This window comes from Thermobia domestica, chromosome 4 (genome assembly GCF_964235325.1).
Source record: "Thermobia domestica chromosome 4, izTheDome1.hap1.1, whole genome shotgun sequence".
In the NCBI taxonomy this organism is placed as follows: domain Eukaryota; kingdom Metazoa; phylum Arthropoda; class Insecta; order Zygentoma; family Lepismatidae; genus Thermobia; species Thermobia domestica.
This window is the reverse complement of record NC_137457.1, coordinates 27,035,130-27,053,370: the sequence shown is the minus strand read 5'-3', so window position 1 is coordinate 27,053,370 and position 18,241 is coordinate 27,035,130. Positions and strand designations below refer to the sequence as shown.

General features: G+C 37.0%; 1 protein-coding gene across 1 annotated transcript in view; it reads right to left on the bottom strand.

The window, feature by feature from the left end:
- The window catches only part of LOC145682710 (uncharacterized), a 119,770-nt gene that overhangs the window by 57,808 nt on the left and 43,721 nt on the right, over positions 1–18,241 (bottom strand). The window lies entirely within an intron of this gene.

The window sequence follows — 18,241 nt, the reverse complement described above, 5'->3', positions numbered from 1 at the left end:
CAATTTTTTACTTGTACTGTAAATCAAATGCCACATGTTACAATGAACTAATTGATCGCACCTTACATAAATTATAGATTATATTTAATTATCAGTAACTGACATTTACAAGACGCGAGGAAGCAATAAATTTGCAGTGTTATTTGAAGTCGATAAAAAGCGAAAATTAAAGAACGACAATGTGTTTTACATATCACTCATAAGACAAGCTGATCACGATTCGAATCGAATGTAATTAATTTGAATCATCCCTCCTGTTGTAAAGTACGATTCAAGAAAAAAAGTATTACAAATTTTTACTTGATAAGAAACAATAAGTCATTATCTCTGTAGCCTACGCGTTATGTGGATGTTCAGATTGATAATTTTATACTGCTGTTTACATTGATTACAACGTGTCTACATGTAAAAACATGTTCTTCACGCGGTAAAGAAAATACATTATAAGCATCTACTATAGTTTGCTACCTCAAATATTGTAAATGCTTCACGTTGATCATCAGTTATTCTGCATGGAAATTTTGAAACCAAATACAGTGTAACTTGTCATTACTGGCCACCATCGGTAATGACAAACTAAGATAGGTTGACAATTTTCAGGAAATAAATGTACTGTGAAGGAAAAATTGCGTAAATTGTAAGATCGTAATAAATGCATCTAGACTGAGAAAAAAAAAAAAAACTTATGTGGCATACATAAAAATGTAGTTACATGCGTAAATTCTGTAGTTTTTCAACTTAACGTACAGCCCTATGCAGTGGCGTATTTACGATTTTGTTTCGGGAGGGGCTTTGCCTGAAAATATGAATATTCTACAAGATATTTCATGTACTTTACTACAGTAAGTAAGATTTCGGGGGGGCTTAATCCCGGAAGCCCCTCCAAATTAGGGATGGCCAAAACCAGTTCCTAGTAGAACCGGTTTTAGGGTCTGAACAGATCCGGTTCCGGAACCGGTTTTTCGGATCAGGCCTGGAACCGGTTTTTCAGATCCAGGTTTGGAACCGGTTTTCAGATCTAGGTTTGGAACCGGTTTTTCGGATCCAAGTCTGGAACCGGTTCTGAAAACCGGATCTCCAAGAACCGGTTCCTCGCGGAAACTTTGTGACCATCCTTACGCTAAACCCGAGCTGCTGGCAGACTGAACAGTGTGCTAGATGCTAGGCGGCGGCCGCTTGTCTCATTTGGCTAAATAAACTGGGTAACTGGCAAACTCATTGGCTAAACAGGCAAACTGGCCAACTCATTTGGCTAAACATCCACTGGTGGATCAATTTCTTTTTCTGGAGACACAAGCGGGTTTGTGCGGGGAGGGCACAAGTGCATGATCCTCTTTGCAGTGTTTTGAAGATGAACTTTGTGCCTCCTTTACGAGTCTTTGGGGTCTTTCGGATTCAGGTCTGGAACCGGTTCCTAAGATCTGGTTCTGGAACCGAGTTTTCAGATCCAGATCTGTAACTGGTTCCTAAGATCCGGTTGTGGAACAGGATTTTCGGATCCAGGTCCGGAACCGGTTCCAGAACCGGTTCTGAAAACCGTATCTCCGAGAACCGGTTCCTCCGGAACCGGATCTTTGTGACCATCCCTACCCCAAATACGCCACTGGCCCTATGTAACATCCTGCAGGAAACTTATAGTTGAAAAATTATATTTTATATGTACTTTCTGTATAAGTGTTCTGAATAAACATACTTTCCGTACTAAAGAAAGACCTGTATACAGACGGTCAGGACCTTACACACAGATGGACGTATATAACATATAGCTTACGTATGTAATATAATATACGGAAGACTGTTAGATGTCAGATATCCTGTAGTGGCATGATGTAACATCTAAAGGGGAAAGAGGCAGTGCATGTGTAGAACATGGATAACGTATACTCCGTACAGATTTCCGTAGTAAATATATGAGTTCCGTACATTTGTACAATATACTGCTGTTCGGATAACAGATTTTTCTCAGTGTAATGCAGCTATTAATAATTATCTACGTACATACTAATTACAATATTATAAATATATGGTAAAAATATTAGACGTGCAATATAAAAACATCAGACGCAATAAATATAGCGCAATGCCAGCGTGACCATAGCACCGAAGGGGTCTACTTTCCCTACACGGTGCAACTAAAAGAAAGGAACGAGACAGCGCGTGTTAATCGGAGAACTGATAAGGTGCATTGTGGAGATATTATTCAGAGCAACATGACTTGGAAATAAGAGTTATACGAGTCCACACGGAGAAGAATGATCGAGAAATTGGAAGAAGTATAACCTTTAATGAGTGTAGCCTTGATATTGCCACAATATTGTTACACGTACATGGGGACTCTTCCGAAGTTGGCAGCCAATCACGGCCTACTACAACAGCGCGTGTCTCATACATTGTGCAGTCGAGACGACAAACAGCAATTAGAGGACTGTATGTCGCCTAAACTCACGCTCCATGATGGCACATCGACTGTGTAGGGGTGGTTTCTTTTTCGGGGGCCATTTCGTTACTCTGTCCCAAGAGACATTCGATTCTAATTTACTAACCTAACCTACTCTAGCCTAGGTTGATGCGTGATTTTTGTATGACCTGACATATCAGTTTTCATTCATATTATCAATCTGAACACATTTTCTACCTAAAAGAAAACTGACAGTTTCAGGGCAACTAAGCCTCCGTGACTACTTCCTAATGGTTGATGACCTTTCAGAGCTGAAGTGAGACCCCTAGCGGTGAGCTGCTGTTCTTGTTTAGTTTAATTTAAGTGAATCTTGATTTTAACATAATTAGTTCTACATTTCCTCGAGAGAGCGAAATAGCATCGTTTCTCATTCAACAGATGAGAAATCTAATACATTGATAAATATTGTCCAATTTATACACAAACTAATTTACCGTACTTATGGATAGATTAAATGAATGTAAAATTGAAAACCTCACTTTTGATTCTGGTGCATATTTCTTCGTAATATTGACGCACACGTAGTTTCAATTGCTTATTTCTGTCTTTAATAACATTCTCTTTTACTTACTGTAAGTAGAAAGTATTGCTCGGAAGTTCTGTTCTATATTTAGTATTTGTATTATCTAGACTTTCGGTGTTATGTGTTGCTTCCAAAGGAGCTGAGCTTGATGTGGTGAACTCACATGTTCGGAGTGAAATTCGAACATACGACCCCCAATACCAAAGGTGAATAACGTGCTGCATATTAGTCACTTTAAATTTACCAACAAAGTTAATTTTGTCCCGACATATAACGAAAATCGCAAAAAGCGGTAGCTTACATTTGTTGAAATGAATTCTCTTAAATATGAACACGACCCTGTTAGTCATTAGTTTATTCCATAGAAAGTATCTTGAATGGACAAAAGTAAAGTTTCTTCACTCCATGTCATACTGTCAGCTCCATTGACTTGAACAAAACACATAGTGACATGGAGCTGATGTCCATGCAGCTGAGGAGACTACCAATAAAAATGGCTGACAAGGGAACATCTTATATTGATAGTAGCATTGCCTAATCAAACAATCCGCAATCGATAGAGGAGTGAAGAGAAGTGAGAAATCCAAAGTTTTACTGGCCGACATACAAAAACACAGGAGATACAGAGGAAAGAAGGATCTAGAATAATTTGAAGATAGCAATGGAAAATATACACTGACACAGAAATAGCTTCGAAGTAATGTAATCAAAATCACATTTAGCCTACACAACAGTATAGTAAGCAAACATTGTACCCACAGACATGCTCAATAACATCATATGTAATGCAGTGTTGCCAACTGAGCACAAAATGAAGTTTTGTTAAATGACCCAGAAAACAAATTATAACATATAGCAAATCTAATTATGACTACAACCACTGCCGCAAATCTCGGAAGGATGAGGGGGGCATGTCCCCTTCAATCTTGGAAGTGGGGGACTGTCCCCCCAATAATCAGATTTGAAATGTGCTTTATGGTAAAAAAAAAATATATATGTGATGATTTGTGTCCGATTGCCACAAAGGAAAGTGAGATGAAATTGATGTCTCTCCCCAGAATAAGCCTCAAATCTGTCCGCCTCCCAATGTTGAAGACAATTCTGTTCCCCGATCCTCCACAGGATTGTTTCTTAACTTCACAAATATTTTGAGCATCGCTTAACAAAAAAAAAAAAAAATAAATAAATAAATAAATAAATAAAACGGCTTATTTGTCTCTCCCAATGTTGAAGACAGATTTGCGCCGCTGCCCTGAGCAGAACCATACCTGTGACATCTTGATGTGCAGTGTTGCCAACGTTTGAGGATACGTCATATGAATTCCTTTATGAATCTTGGATGTAGAAGACTACATACAGTACACAATTCGAACTAGTTAAAACCAAAATATGAAACCACAAACAAGAATATAATCACTGAAGTGCGAAAATATGGAACGAAGCACCGTGTCCGAGCAGTTTTGCCCAAGTGGAAAATCAGAATAGTATCAAACACAACACTCAAAACTCCATATAGGAATGCATATAGACCTAACTTCAAACATAGTCAACACTGTACATCAAGACTTCACAGGTGCGGTTCTACTCATAATTAAATTTGCTAGATGTTATAATTTGTGTTCCGTGCCATTTAAGAAACCTCCATTTTGTGTGCATGCCATTTTGATTATTTTAATCATTTTGAAGTTATTTCTGTGTCAGTGTATCTTTTGCATTGCTATCTTCACATGATTCTAGATCCTTCTTTCCTTTGTATCTCCTGTGTTTCTTGGTGTCGGCCCGTAAAACTTTTGATTTCTCACTTTTCTTCACTCCTCTATCGATTGCGCATTGTTTGAGTGGGCAATGCTACTTTCAATATAAGATGTTCCCTTGTGAGCATCTTCTTTTTCAAGAAAGACCAATGAACTAGTTTGCTCGATCTTCAGTTCATATGATCTGTTAGTTAACAATTCTATTGGCGAGAAATGTATGAGACCTGATGAGTTAATGATGTGGCATGTCTGATATTTTACACGGGGGCGGACTGGCCTAGGCCCTCTCGGAGGAAAAATTAATGAAAACAAAAAAGAAAGAGAAAGAGAGAAAAGCTAAAACAGAAATAAAAACTAATTCGATAGATCACTGCTATAAAGGAGTTAAAGCAATACTGAAGAAGGATAATCCTAAAATCATTTACACCCACTGCATGGCTCATGTTCTTAATTTGGTCATGACAAATTCGACGGAGCAAATTCCTGAAGCTGCAAACTTGTTTGAAGTGGAGTGGTTCAAACCAGCAGTGCTGTGCTCCTGTCTGAATCCTACAAAAGAATGGATACTTGGACGAAAATGATTGATGCAAGCCACGAGGGATATGACAGACTACGAAAACTTCAAAAAGATGGTGCAACACGATCATGGAGCAAAAACAAGACACTGGAAGCGATAATTGATACTAACGAGTTTCGCTACCAAAAATGAAGCCAAGACGATGACTGTCCATCATCATCAAGATTTCTTACATTTTTATTGTTCCTCAATGATGTTGTACAGGACAAGCGCTTTGATCTGAAATCAAAATTTCAAGCTGAATCTTTGCCGAATAAATGGACAAAATTTAACACTGTAATGAAGTGCTCTGTGTATCAGGACTTGTTTACAGAAACGGAGCCTGTTTAGAAAAACCTGCAGTCTTACGGATTGGACTATCTTATGGCACACAGTGGTCGAAATGACCAGAAAATGCGGCGAAACTATTTGCAGGCGTATCGACAAGCGCGTTCTTGTCAATATGATATTTTTTGAAGGTATATTAGGGTATTTTCGATTGTTCTGCGGTAATGTGAATAATGTTATCGTTTATGGTCAGTGATGCGGGTTGCCTATGTAGGTGGCGAAAAAAGTCGACATTTTCAAAATCAGGTTTACAAATACCATCTTGGGTCGTTATGAAAAAATAGGACTTGTGGTAATGTTATTCTTACTAAAAGTATAGATCTCATTATCAGCAAAATAAACATGTTTTCGATCAGTAACGCAAAATTACATATAAACATGAATAATGAAGTTAACTCAAAGTCAGTCAGTGTAAGAAATGTTGACAGAAGCGAAACTATCTCGCAACATGTATATTTGGAAACAAAACAGTGAGAGTTGTCCAATCAAATAGAATAAAAATCACAAAATTTGATTGTGAAATTAATCATTTTCAAAAGTCTCGCGTGTCCAAACATTAGATTGGCGATGGCTATTTAAAAGTTGTAACATTTCGTTCGACATATTGTTATGATTTGAGGCATATTATTTCTGAACGATGAAACTATCGGGTAAGACGATGACAAAAAATGTGTAGCAAGTCTAGGTTTATATCTTTCCTAGAGTTTTCCTGGCACCATTTCCCGCGATACCTGTGGAAGTCTGTTTCGTGACTTCTGAGCTTCCCATTTAGCATCTCTATTGGGAGAGGAGCTACGGGTAAAGTAAATCCTCCAGCAGTTTACCATGTGTGCGAAGACGGCATAACGGGACAAGCAGTCAATCTCTGTGAGCATTAAGCTCGTGCCCAGACTCATTGAAGCTCGCTTTGTTTGCCAGACAGCAGCAGGTAATTGCAGCTAATTCTAAGTGATAAAGTTCCAGTGATAGAGTTCATTTTTGGTGTTTTGTCCAGCTTTTTTTTTCTGTTTCAACCACTGTGTGGGTTGAAAACTTGAAGACAATTTGCAGCTGCAGCTTCAGAAGAAAATAGAGGCAAAAGAAGATGCCTGTTTAATGTTTTACGAAAATACAAACATATTTTAAGGAGATAAATCAACAGCTTGCGCAATCTGATGTAGAGATAGAAATCGAAAAAGACTTACTCTCTCAATCCAAAAGCACACAATCCAAATGTATCTCTAAAAATACTATAGGTGTTAGGAAATGTGTATACCAAGCTTTGTATTGATAGACGGAATAGATATGAGGGAAAAGCTTGTATAACAATACACATTTTTCCCTCATATATATTCCATCTATCAATACAAAACTTGGTATACACATTTACTAACCTCTATAGTACTTTTAGAGATACATTTAAATTGTGTACTTTTACCCGGGGCTACTCCAGAGGGGTCCAAAGTTGATGGTAGGGATTTCTGAAGGGAATTTTCCTAAAATTCTCCCAATTTAGCCTGTTCAAGTACATCGTGAGCCCCAATACATAACACCTCTGGGAAGCTTGTTTCATGCTGTAGAGAATTAACTATAAACCATGACTTTCCAATGAACAGTGTTCATGCAATAGCTATTTCACTGCGAGTCTACGATTTTCTTTATATTAACAGCGTTAATGAGCACCAGGGACTTACTCCTTTGTCCTTGGCACCTACTTTTTGTGTATGAACATATCTTTGTTATGTTAATCGAATGGACAAGGTTTAATTTGGAAGTCCCGTTGACATGTTCATGTCCTTTCCTTGTTAGTGTTCGTGGAAGAAGTTATTCAGGAACTCTGCAATTCATCATCTGAACTGAAAAGAATCTTAACTTTTTTAAAATTATTAGTTGTTTAGTGTTTCAGCAGTGTTTTCCATTTTCAGTGAAACTGTCGTGTTCATTCCACAGTCAGAATTTATTATTAGTTCTTTAGTATTTCAATTTTCAGTAAGCCGTTCTGTTCATTCCACAGTAAAAAAGTTATTGGGTATTATGTGTTTAGTGTTTCAGCTACTATATGGCAATACAATAATAACTATAAAATATTCTCTTGAGAGTTCGTGTTTCTGGAAATCCTGTGCTTTGCTGCTTGATTAAAACTTGCTGTAACATCAAATTTCCAATGACTAATTTAAAATCATAGCTTGCAAAAACTACCAAGTAACAACGAATTTACAACTGCATAACGCGATGGTTCATCGCAGATGTTCATTGCACGCTATTTTGGAAATTGGTGTTATAGGCTGAGGGCCCTCCTTGGTAACCGCGGCCTAGGCTCTAATATGCCCAGTCCGCCCCTGATTTTACATTTCACGAACTGTACTCTACATTATATCCACACCGTTTCACTCACAACGTGCAATGTGTCCAGACAACCACCTTACATCTGAACTAAATGCGTGTAACACTGTAAGATATTAAGGTATTTAAGATTTGCACCTCCCATTCTGATCATTGATATGGGAACAGTGCTCCTCACGTGAATTGCCAAATGTTTCCTGCATAACTGTCACGTGACTGCCCTCAGAGGAAGCAGGATAAAGTCTTGTGATTGACCAGTTCATTGTCTCGATTTTCCGTGTTTGGTGATCAATAACTGCAGATACCAGCAGTGACGGATCCAAGGTGGGGGAGAGATCGGGGTGATTTCCCCCCAAAGAGAAAACTTTATTTTATATATATAAATAAAACACATCCCAGAATTTGAAGCTCTTAAAAGTAGCTCTAAGTAGCAGTATGACAACCCACCGCCCCCCAGAAGTCGATTCTGGATCCGCCCCTGGATACCAGTGACTTCACTTTGGAGGAGTAGTCACGGTGTGTGGGTCCGTGAACAGAAGCACAACAACGAAAATATGCTAGAGTTGATGGATATGCTTCGTGAACGATTCAATAAGGAGCCACCAAGTTGTCATACTTTAATCACGTGGGAGAAAGAAGCTTTTCACCTGGAAAGTATTTGGATAGACGTCGTTCTAGTCATCCATAAACCCGAAAAGAAACGTGTGCAGCAGGGTTGCCAACCATACGATAATTTATCGTGATATACGATAATTTAAGTCTTAGTATGATATACGATAATGCCCTTGCGATAATAGGTGAATATACGATAATTTTAGAACGTAAACTTTTTAGTAGTTTTTGAATGTGCAAATAAATTGTAAATGTGCATTAAAGAATTATAAAACACGCATTTTAACAGTCATTCTCGCCAAAGTAAATCAATAACGATTTGAGAATTGGTAACCCTGCATTCCTGCATCCATCACATTTACGTGGAGGTGGCAATATTGTTTGTTCATGATAGATGGCTCTATTATTCGCTCACGTGAATGTTAGGGCCTTTGTTTGGATGTGAAAAACAAAGAAGTTAGAATCGTTCTGTGGCAAGTGAAATTACGTATCGCGTAATTACTTTGCGTAATTAAGTATGATAAGGATAGTGACACCGATTTGGAGTTCGAAACTGAGATTACTAGCTAAGTTTATTATATATTATTGCTATTATTAGTAGTATTGTACTTGTTTATACAATTATCGCGCCTATAATGAATATACGATAATTTTTTGTAATATACGATAATTTTAAGGACGAAAATCGATAATTTTGTTCTTCGAGGTTGGCAGCGCTGGTGTGCAGAAGTTAGTGCGTCAGTGATGTGTTCACCCTGCGTTTTGGATATGTAATTACAAGTTTTAATAAAGACTTTCTGGCCAACGTGAACATGATATACATAACAACGTCTTCCATCCAAAATAGCCGTCTGCTACAGCGCTGCCAACCATTAAGTTATTTCTAACTATTATTCTCTCCATGCAGCTGCCATGAAAGTTAGTTACAAGATTTTATTATTATTAGGTATTCTGCCTTTTGGTAGGTCCTGGGAATAATGAGCTTTTTTTCTTCTTAAGTTTTTATTTGGGTTTGGAAACGTTTCTTCAATATTTCTCGATTTTCAGCTTCCTCTTTTGACTCACAATATTTTCTTCTATTTTTCAAATCATCGATTAGTTTTGTTCTTCCTATTAATCGCCTTCCTTCCATCTTTCCTTCTACAGCGGTGTGAAGAAGACAAGTTCTTCGCAAGATGTGTCCAATACAATTGGCCTTCCTACGAAAGATGGTGACTAGCAGCGTCTTCTTCTCTCTTATTCGTTTTAAAACATCTTCGTTTGTTACTCTTTCTGCCCATTTTATCTTCTCCTTCTTCCTCAAATACTAGAATTTAAAGTGCATTTATTCTAAAGATACAATATTATATTAAAGGCAGAATAGCGTTGATGCTTTCTTGTAGTACTTACTAGAATACAATCATATACATAACATTCAAAATCAGCGATATTAAAACACTATGCACTGTAATAATGGTTCTTCCTGAGGTAAAAAATTCCGGAGGTAAAATAGTCCTCCGTTCGGATCTCCGGGTGGGGACTACTCCGGGAAGAATCATCAGAGGAGAAAATAATAACTTTCATTTCAGCATGGGAACTTCTACGACGTGAAGGAAAACTTGAAAATTTAAAAGTGGAAATGGACAAATGTAAAGTGGTCATAGTGGGCTTGAGTGAAGTGAGATGGCAGGGGAAAGATGAGATAATATCGGGAAATTACAGAATATACTATTCGGGTGGCGATAAGCCCGAGAATGGTGTCGCAATAGCAATGAAGAACGAAGTAGCAAGAAGTGTAACCAAAGTAGAATACTGTAATGACCGCCTGATATTTGTAAAACTAAGTGCAAAACCAGTGGATATTGTGATAATACAAGTGTATGTGCCAGCAACCGACCATGATGAAAATGAAGTAGGAGTAATGTATAATAAGATTAGTGACACATCGCATCAGGAAGGAAGAGGCAAGATCAACGCCAGGTGGTAATGGGAGACTCCAACAACGTAGTAGGAGAAGGAGCTGCGAATAAGGTAGTAGGACCATTTGGACTAGGTAGAAAAAACGAACGAGTCAAATGCTTATCGATTTCTGTAGGCAACATGATCTGGTGGAGATGAACACGTGGTTTAAGAAAAGAAAAAACAAGCTGTAAACGTGGAAAAGTACAGGAGATAAGAATCGCTACCAAATCGACTACATTCTTGTGAAGCAACGTATCAGAAATAATGTACAAGAGGTGAAGACACTGCAAGGAGCGGACATTGATTGGGATCACAATCTCCTAGTGGCGGAAATGCAAACCTGGTTAAAGTCGATCAAGAAAAATGGGAGGAGAAATCGAAAATGGAACTTAGAGCTACTAAGAAATATCGAGGATGATGTAAAAGAAGAGATTGAAGAAAAATTCTGTACATTGAGCGATCTGGTTGACAATATAGAGAATAGTTGGGGAAAAGTTAAACAGATTCTACTTGACACACTCCACAATAACATTGGTAGGATAGAAAGAACACCGAGAAAACCACGGATAAATGAAGCAATGCCTAAGAAGATGGAGAAACACAGAAGGGCAAAAAACACGGACATCAATGAATACAGAAGGCTGAATAATTAACTGAGAAGAGAGACGGACAAAGCCAAAGAAATGCACATGGAACAGATATGTGAAGAAATAATGGAACTTCAACGGCGCGGCAGATATGATCTGATGTACCAAAAAGCACAAGAATTAGGTGGGAGAGCTAACAAAAGTATACGAACTTTCGGCATTGAAGATCAACAAGGTAATGTAACCACTGGCCATCAAAGAAGCCTTAGAATTTGGGATGAATACATAAAAGATCTGCATGATCAGAAGAACCGCCCGAAAGATATTGCGATCGAAGCAGATGAAGAGGTGGATGATGATGAAAAAGGACTCAGTATATTGAAAAGTGAAGTAGTACAAGCAATCAAAGACATGCGAAAGAGAAAGGCCACTGGAGACGACGACATACCAATATATTTGCTCAAGGGATTAGAAGACAATGCAATGAAATTACTGACCTCACTTATCAGCAAGAACTACCTGAGTGGAGAATGACCAAAGGATTTTCTTGATGTTAGAATGATTGCATTGCCCAAGAAAAAGCAAGCAAAGAAGTGCAGTGATCACAGAACCATTAGCCTGATTTCCCACGCTGGAAAGGTCATTGCATGCATACTGAACAGGCGGCTGGAAAGTAAGATAGATGAGAGGTTAGAAGAAGATCAATTTGGATTCCGGAAAGGAAAAGTCACCAGAGATGCTATTCGATTGACGAGAATTATATCAGAAAGAATTCTTGATGTAAAGGAAGAGTTGTGTTTGTGCTTCATCGACTGACAAAAAACTTTCGACCGAGTCAATTGGACGAAACTTCTGAAAATACTTAAAGAAATCGGAGTCAACTGGAAAGACCGACGACTCATTCAAAACCTGTACGTAGGACGACGAGTGAACTTGTGCTTGAATGAAAAATAAACCAGCAGTGTGGAGATTGAAAGAGGAGTCAGACAACGTTATAGTTTGTCGCCCCAATTATTCAACATCTACAGTGAATGTTTAATGAATTAAGCATTAATGGGAATTGGAGATTTCAAGATTGGAGGGCAGTTCATTAACAAGATCAGGTATGCAGATGATACTGTTATAATAGCTAAAACCGAAGGAGGACTACATGAGATGATTGACAAAATAGTTGACACTGGAAAACTGTATGGAATGGGAATTAACATCGAAAAGTCGAAAGTCATGAGAATATCCCGTGGAAACACGCCCTTACGGATCAGAGTAAAACAAGGAGAACTTGAAGAGGTCGATAATTTCAAGTATCTGGGAACTATTTTGACAAGAGACACTGCACCAAAGAGATCAGGTCAAGAATTGCCATAGCTAAAGAAGCATTCAACAAGAAAAGATCACTCTTAACTAGCAGGCTCAATATTGGACTTAAGAAGAAGTTGGTCAAGTGCTATATATAGAGCATTGGACTGTATGGTTCAGAGACTTGGACATTACGGAAGTTAGAGAATAAATATTTGGATTGCTTCGAAATGTGGTGTTGGAGGAAGATGGAGAAGATAAAATGGACAGAAAGAGTAACAAACGAAGATGTTTTAAAACCGATAGAAGAGAAGAGGACACTTCTACCCACCATCTTTCATAGAAAGACCAATTGGATTGGACACATCTTGCGAAGAAATTGTCTTCTTCACGCCGCCATAGAAGGAAAGATGGAAAGGAAGCGAGGAATAGGAAGAAGTAGAACACAGGTGATCGATGATTTGAAAGATAGGAGAAAATACTGGGAGTTAAAAGAGGAAGCTGAAGATCGACAAAAGTGGAAGAAACATTTCCAGGCCCAAATCTAAAATTGAAAACAATTAGCCTCAGGACCTGCCGAAAGGCAGAATACTTAATAATAATAATATAAGTGTAAAAATAGTTTTTAATGTTTAACCCTTTATTAGGCAGTATTGCTCTCAACCAACATTGCATTCTATTGCGTTATCCGGACGAATTATGACTTCAGTGATAATTTAATTGGCATTATTGCTTTCATACAATATTCATATACATGATTTGCGGGTCTCTCTCTCCTTTTTTTTTTTTTTTTTTTTTAAAAAAAGATATTTCTAATCTTCGTCAACAGGGAACACTCAAATTTAGTACTCTAGAAGCTTTATCTCCTACGTTCCGCGAAAGTTCTTTTTTAATTTTTTTTAGTTGCTCTGTAGGAAAAAATATTTCAACGAAACTGTTGTTAATTAATGAGAGTATTCTTATGATGTTTTACCATAATAGGGCAATGCTGTTCAGTGGCTATATATAAGGCCTATTTCATGGCAATGTTGCTTTGAAATAAACATCGTGTATTTTGTAACCAAAGTACAAAAATACTTTAAAAATTACGAAATTATGATCAGGAAGACATGGTTCAACCATAAAACCAAACTAAATATTTTAAATGTAATGCTATCAATACTTGCCAATTAAGATGTTAAATTCTAAATTGCAATAAGCGAATATCTCCCACTTATGCTTGTTCTTATTTCAATAACTAGATTTAAAATATCGTTCATTACCCGTATACAAGTAACTGACTCTCAGAAGTTGTATTATTATATATATTTGCTATGATGAAGGCTTTATACTTGATATTTAATTCAATTAAAAAGCGTGTTATATTTTGTATAATCTTTCACAAAAATAGTTTTGCTAGCCTAGAATTTTCAGACAAAATCCACATTAGCAAAGTGATGTCATCTATTTTTTAATTTCTTAGACATACTCTCGGTATTTTTCAACCTATAAAGACTATGCTAGTTAGTAGATTTATCTGATACATTTGAATAATAATCTACCCCAAAATCCGATGGAACTGAAGTAGCACTAGGCAACTAAGGGTAACACAGACCCATTGTGTTGAATTAACACATCGATTTTTTTTACTTTGTATGGTAATTTGACCATTCTAGTAAAATACAAGTTGTTTATCGATGTTGAAAGTATTTTTCTTCAAATCATTTTAACGGTTAAGGGTAAAACATTCAGACACCAACATTTTGTAGATTCTTGTTGTACTCGATTAAAGAAATAAGTAACTAACTTTATGGCCTATGGAACCCGGAGGTTGAATGTCGCATTCACAAAAAAGCTCTCCCTTGACTTCTGTCCTTAGCCAACCGGATCCAGTTTCTACTTTGTATTCCTATTTCTGGGAGATTCATCGTAATATTGTCCTCCCATCTGTGCCTAGGTCTTCCTAATGATCTTTTTCTGATTGGATTTCCAGTTAAAACTTTGAAAGCGTTCCTTGGTTGTTCCATTCTGGCTATACGACCTGTCCCATTAAACATTGTAGATATGATGACTCTAACAGTGTTCGGTAAACGGTATAAATTATGTAGTTCCTTATTAAGAAGTTTCCGCCATTTTCCATTCCCGTTCCTCTTGGGTCCGGATATCCAATATTCGTCTCAGGATTCTATTCTAGAATACTTTCAGCTTGCGTTTATCTCTCAAAGTAAGCGACCATGTTTCGCTACCATACATCACAATAGACGTGATTATCGTTTTAATATAATTTTAACTTCATATTCCTCAGCAGAATTCGCGTCGACAAGAGATTTGGAATAGGCATCGAAACATGTATTATTTAAAAAATAAAAAATAAAAATAACAGATTTTTATTTGTACTTCGCGTTAGCAGTGAGGCTATACAGGACAAGATGTAGAGTTGAAAGGCACATCTAGAACCACTGTAAACGCTCTACAGGGAATTGAACGCTGAAACTTATGCTACAAAAGCACATAGGCTTAGCATTAGGCTAGAACAGCTACAATTATAAGTAGCTCATACCCTGTTTATGATTAAAAAAAAAAAAAAAAATCATTCTGTGAATAACGATAATATCCTGGAATATTTGACAACCCTGATTTAAAGATAGGTAATGCTGGTTGCATAATGTACAACGGGCACAGTGAGATCCTTGTAATAAACAGCAACTGAGTAGGTGTTGGAAGTTGGCCCGCAAAATCGAGATAAAATTTAAAACTCTATATAGAACGATTGCCCATCGTTTGCCCATGTTTGCCCACCCAAAATTTTTGTTTGCCCAAAAACTTTTTATAAGACATTAATAGCGCCGAAGATCGAATACTGCTCTCCCATATGGGCCATGGCAGCACCTACACATCTCTCCATACTTGATTCTGTTCTCAATTTCTTCATCGCTATAGTCCGTTTTCGTGTTCCTGCACTTCGAATATTATCTAAGAAGGAACTCTTGCGACATCTTAATATTCAGACTCCTGAAGTACGCAGAACTATCTCTGACCTGAAATATCTACATAAAATAGTTAATGGAAACTTAAGGTCGGAAATATTACTTCAGGAACTATCCTTACGTGTCCCTTCCCGCATCACTCGGAATACCCACTTATTCCATCTTGCCCATCCTAGGTTGGCTGTTATACAGAGGTCTCTTTTTTATAGAATACCAAACTGTTATAATCAAGTAACAACTGATGTGGACATTTTTTCGAGCTACCCAGTGTTTGAAAGAGCAATTAAACGAGCTTTGACGGAATAGTTTTACTCTTACACTCTTTTTTCTATGTTGTTGTTATTGTTATCTTGTTTTTTTTCTTTCTTTTGTTAGCATGTCCCTGTGTAAAATGGCAAAGTTATGCTGTATCTGGGAATTTGTTCAATAAATAAAATAAATAAAATAGAACCTAAGTTATACGTAAAAAACAATTTTAGGGCCAACTTCACACTGGCACAACAAAGTGTGAAAATAAAATATTGCAACATGCAAGTCGATTGCCCATCGTTTGCCCATGTTTGCCCAACAAAAATTTTTGTTTGCCCACAAACAAACAAAAAGTATAAACAAAAACTTTTTTACGCCTAATGAACTTTACAAGCAAAATAAAAGATTTGTAAATATTTATATTATTTCTACATTAAATATTAATTGCTCATATTTCTCTATCAAAACCAACCATTTTGCGCTACATAAACGGAAAATTATGGAACGGACTATGCATCCAATATTAAAAATGACACAATCATATTACTTCATTTGTAGTAGGCAAATTGTAATATTGCAGAATCTAACTTTTTTCTATATGTGTAAATACAAGAACTATCATTAAACAAACAAAAACGTTTGCTGGGTAAACAAAATTATTTGCTGGACAAACTAAGGCAATCGTTGGGCAAGTCAAACAAGGGCAAACATAGGGCAATCAATATTTCTGATAAGAAGCATAGCCCGCTTGAATTATCACATGTAGTCTCAAAAACGTACAAAATTAGGTTCCAGGTTCTTTTCTATCGTTGGGCAAACAAAACCTAATGGTGGGCAAACGAAATCAAGTGCTGGGTAACAAGGGCAAACATAGGGCAATCAATATTTGTGATTAGAAACATAGCCCACTTAAGTCTCAAAAACGTACGAAATTAGGTTCCAGCTTCTTGTCTATAGTTGGGCAAACAGAAACTAATGCTGGGCAAACAATGGCAAACATAGGGCAATCAATATTTGTGATTAGAAACATACCCCGCTTAAATCTCGAAAACTTACCAAATTAGGTTCCGGCATCTTTTCTATCGTTGGGGAAACAAAATCTAGCGCTGAGCAAACGAAATCAAGTGCTGGGCAAACCGTTTTCGAGACTGCATGTGAAAATTTAAGCGGGCTATGTTTCTAATCACAAATATTGATTGCCGTATGTGTGCCCTTGTTTGCCCAGCACTTGATTTCGTTTGCCCAGCATTAGTTTTTGTTTGCCCAACGATAGAAAAGAAGCTGAAACCTAATTTCGTACGTTTTAGAAACTTAAGCAGGCTATATTTCTAATCACAAATATTGATTTCCCTATGTTTGCCCTTGTTTGCCAAGCACTTGATTTCGTTTGCAAAGCATTAGTTTCTGTTTGCCCAACGATAGAAAAGAAGCTGGAACCTAATTTCGTACGTTTTTGAGACTTAAGCGGGCTATGTTTCTAATCACAAATATTGATTGACCTGTTTGCCCTTGTTTGCCCAGCACTTGATTTCGTTTGCCCAGCATTAGGTTTTTTGCCCAACGATAGAAAAGAAGCTGGAACCTAATTTCGTACGTTTTTGAGACTTAAGTGGGCTATGTTTCTAATCACAAATATTGATTATCCTATGTGTGCCCTTGTTACCCAGCACTTGATTTCGTTTGCCCAGTATTAGTTATTGCTTGATCTGCGGTAGAAAAGCCTTAAATCGTACGTTTTTGAGACTACATGTGATAATACAAGCGGGTTATGTTTCTAATCACAAATATTGATTGCCCTATGTTTGCCCTTGTTTGCCCAGCACCTGATTTCATTTGCCCAGCATTAGTTTTTGTTTACCCAACGATAGAAAAGAACCTGGAACCTATTTTCGTACGATTTTGAGACTACATGTGATAATTCAAGCGGGCTATGCTTCTTATCACAAATATTGATTGCCCTATGTTTGCCCTTGTTTGACTTGCCCAACGATTGCCTTAGTTTGTCCAGCAAATAATTTTGTTTATCCAGCAAACTTTTTTGTTTGTTTAATGATAGTTCTTGTATTTACACATATAGAAAAAAGTTAGATTCCGCAATATTACAATTTGCCTACTACAAATGAAGTAATATGATTGTGTCATTTTTAATATTGGATGCATAGTCCGTTCCATAATTTTCCGTTTATGTAGCGCAAAATGGTTGGTTTTGATAGAGAAATATGAGCAATTAATATTTAATGTAGAAATAATATAAATATTTACAAATCTTTTATTTTGCTTGTAAAGTTCATTAGGCGTAAAAAAGTTTTTGTTTATACTTTTTGTTTGTTTGTGGGCAAACAAAAATTTTTGTTGGGCAAACATGGGCAAACGATGGGCAATCGATTTGCATGTTGCAATATTTTATTTTCACACTTTGTTTTGCCAGTGTGAAGTTGGCCCTAAAATTGTTTTTTATGTATAACTTAGGTTCTGTTTGTTGGCAAACAAAAATTTTGGGTGGGCAAACATGGGCAAACGATGGGCAATCGTTCTATATAGAGTTTTAAATTTTATCTCGATTTTTCGGGCCAACTTCACACAGGTCAACTGAGTGCGTCACGCTAATTCTTAATAATAAATAGTCTAT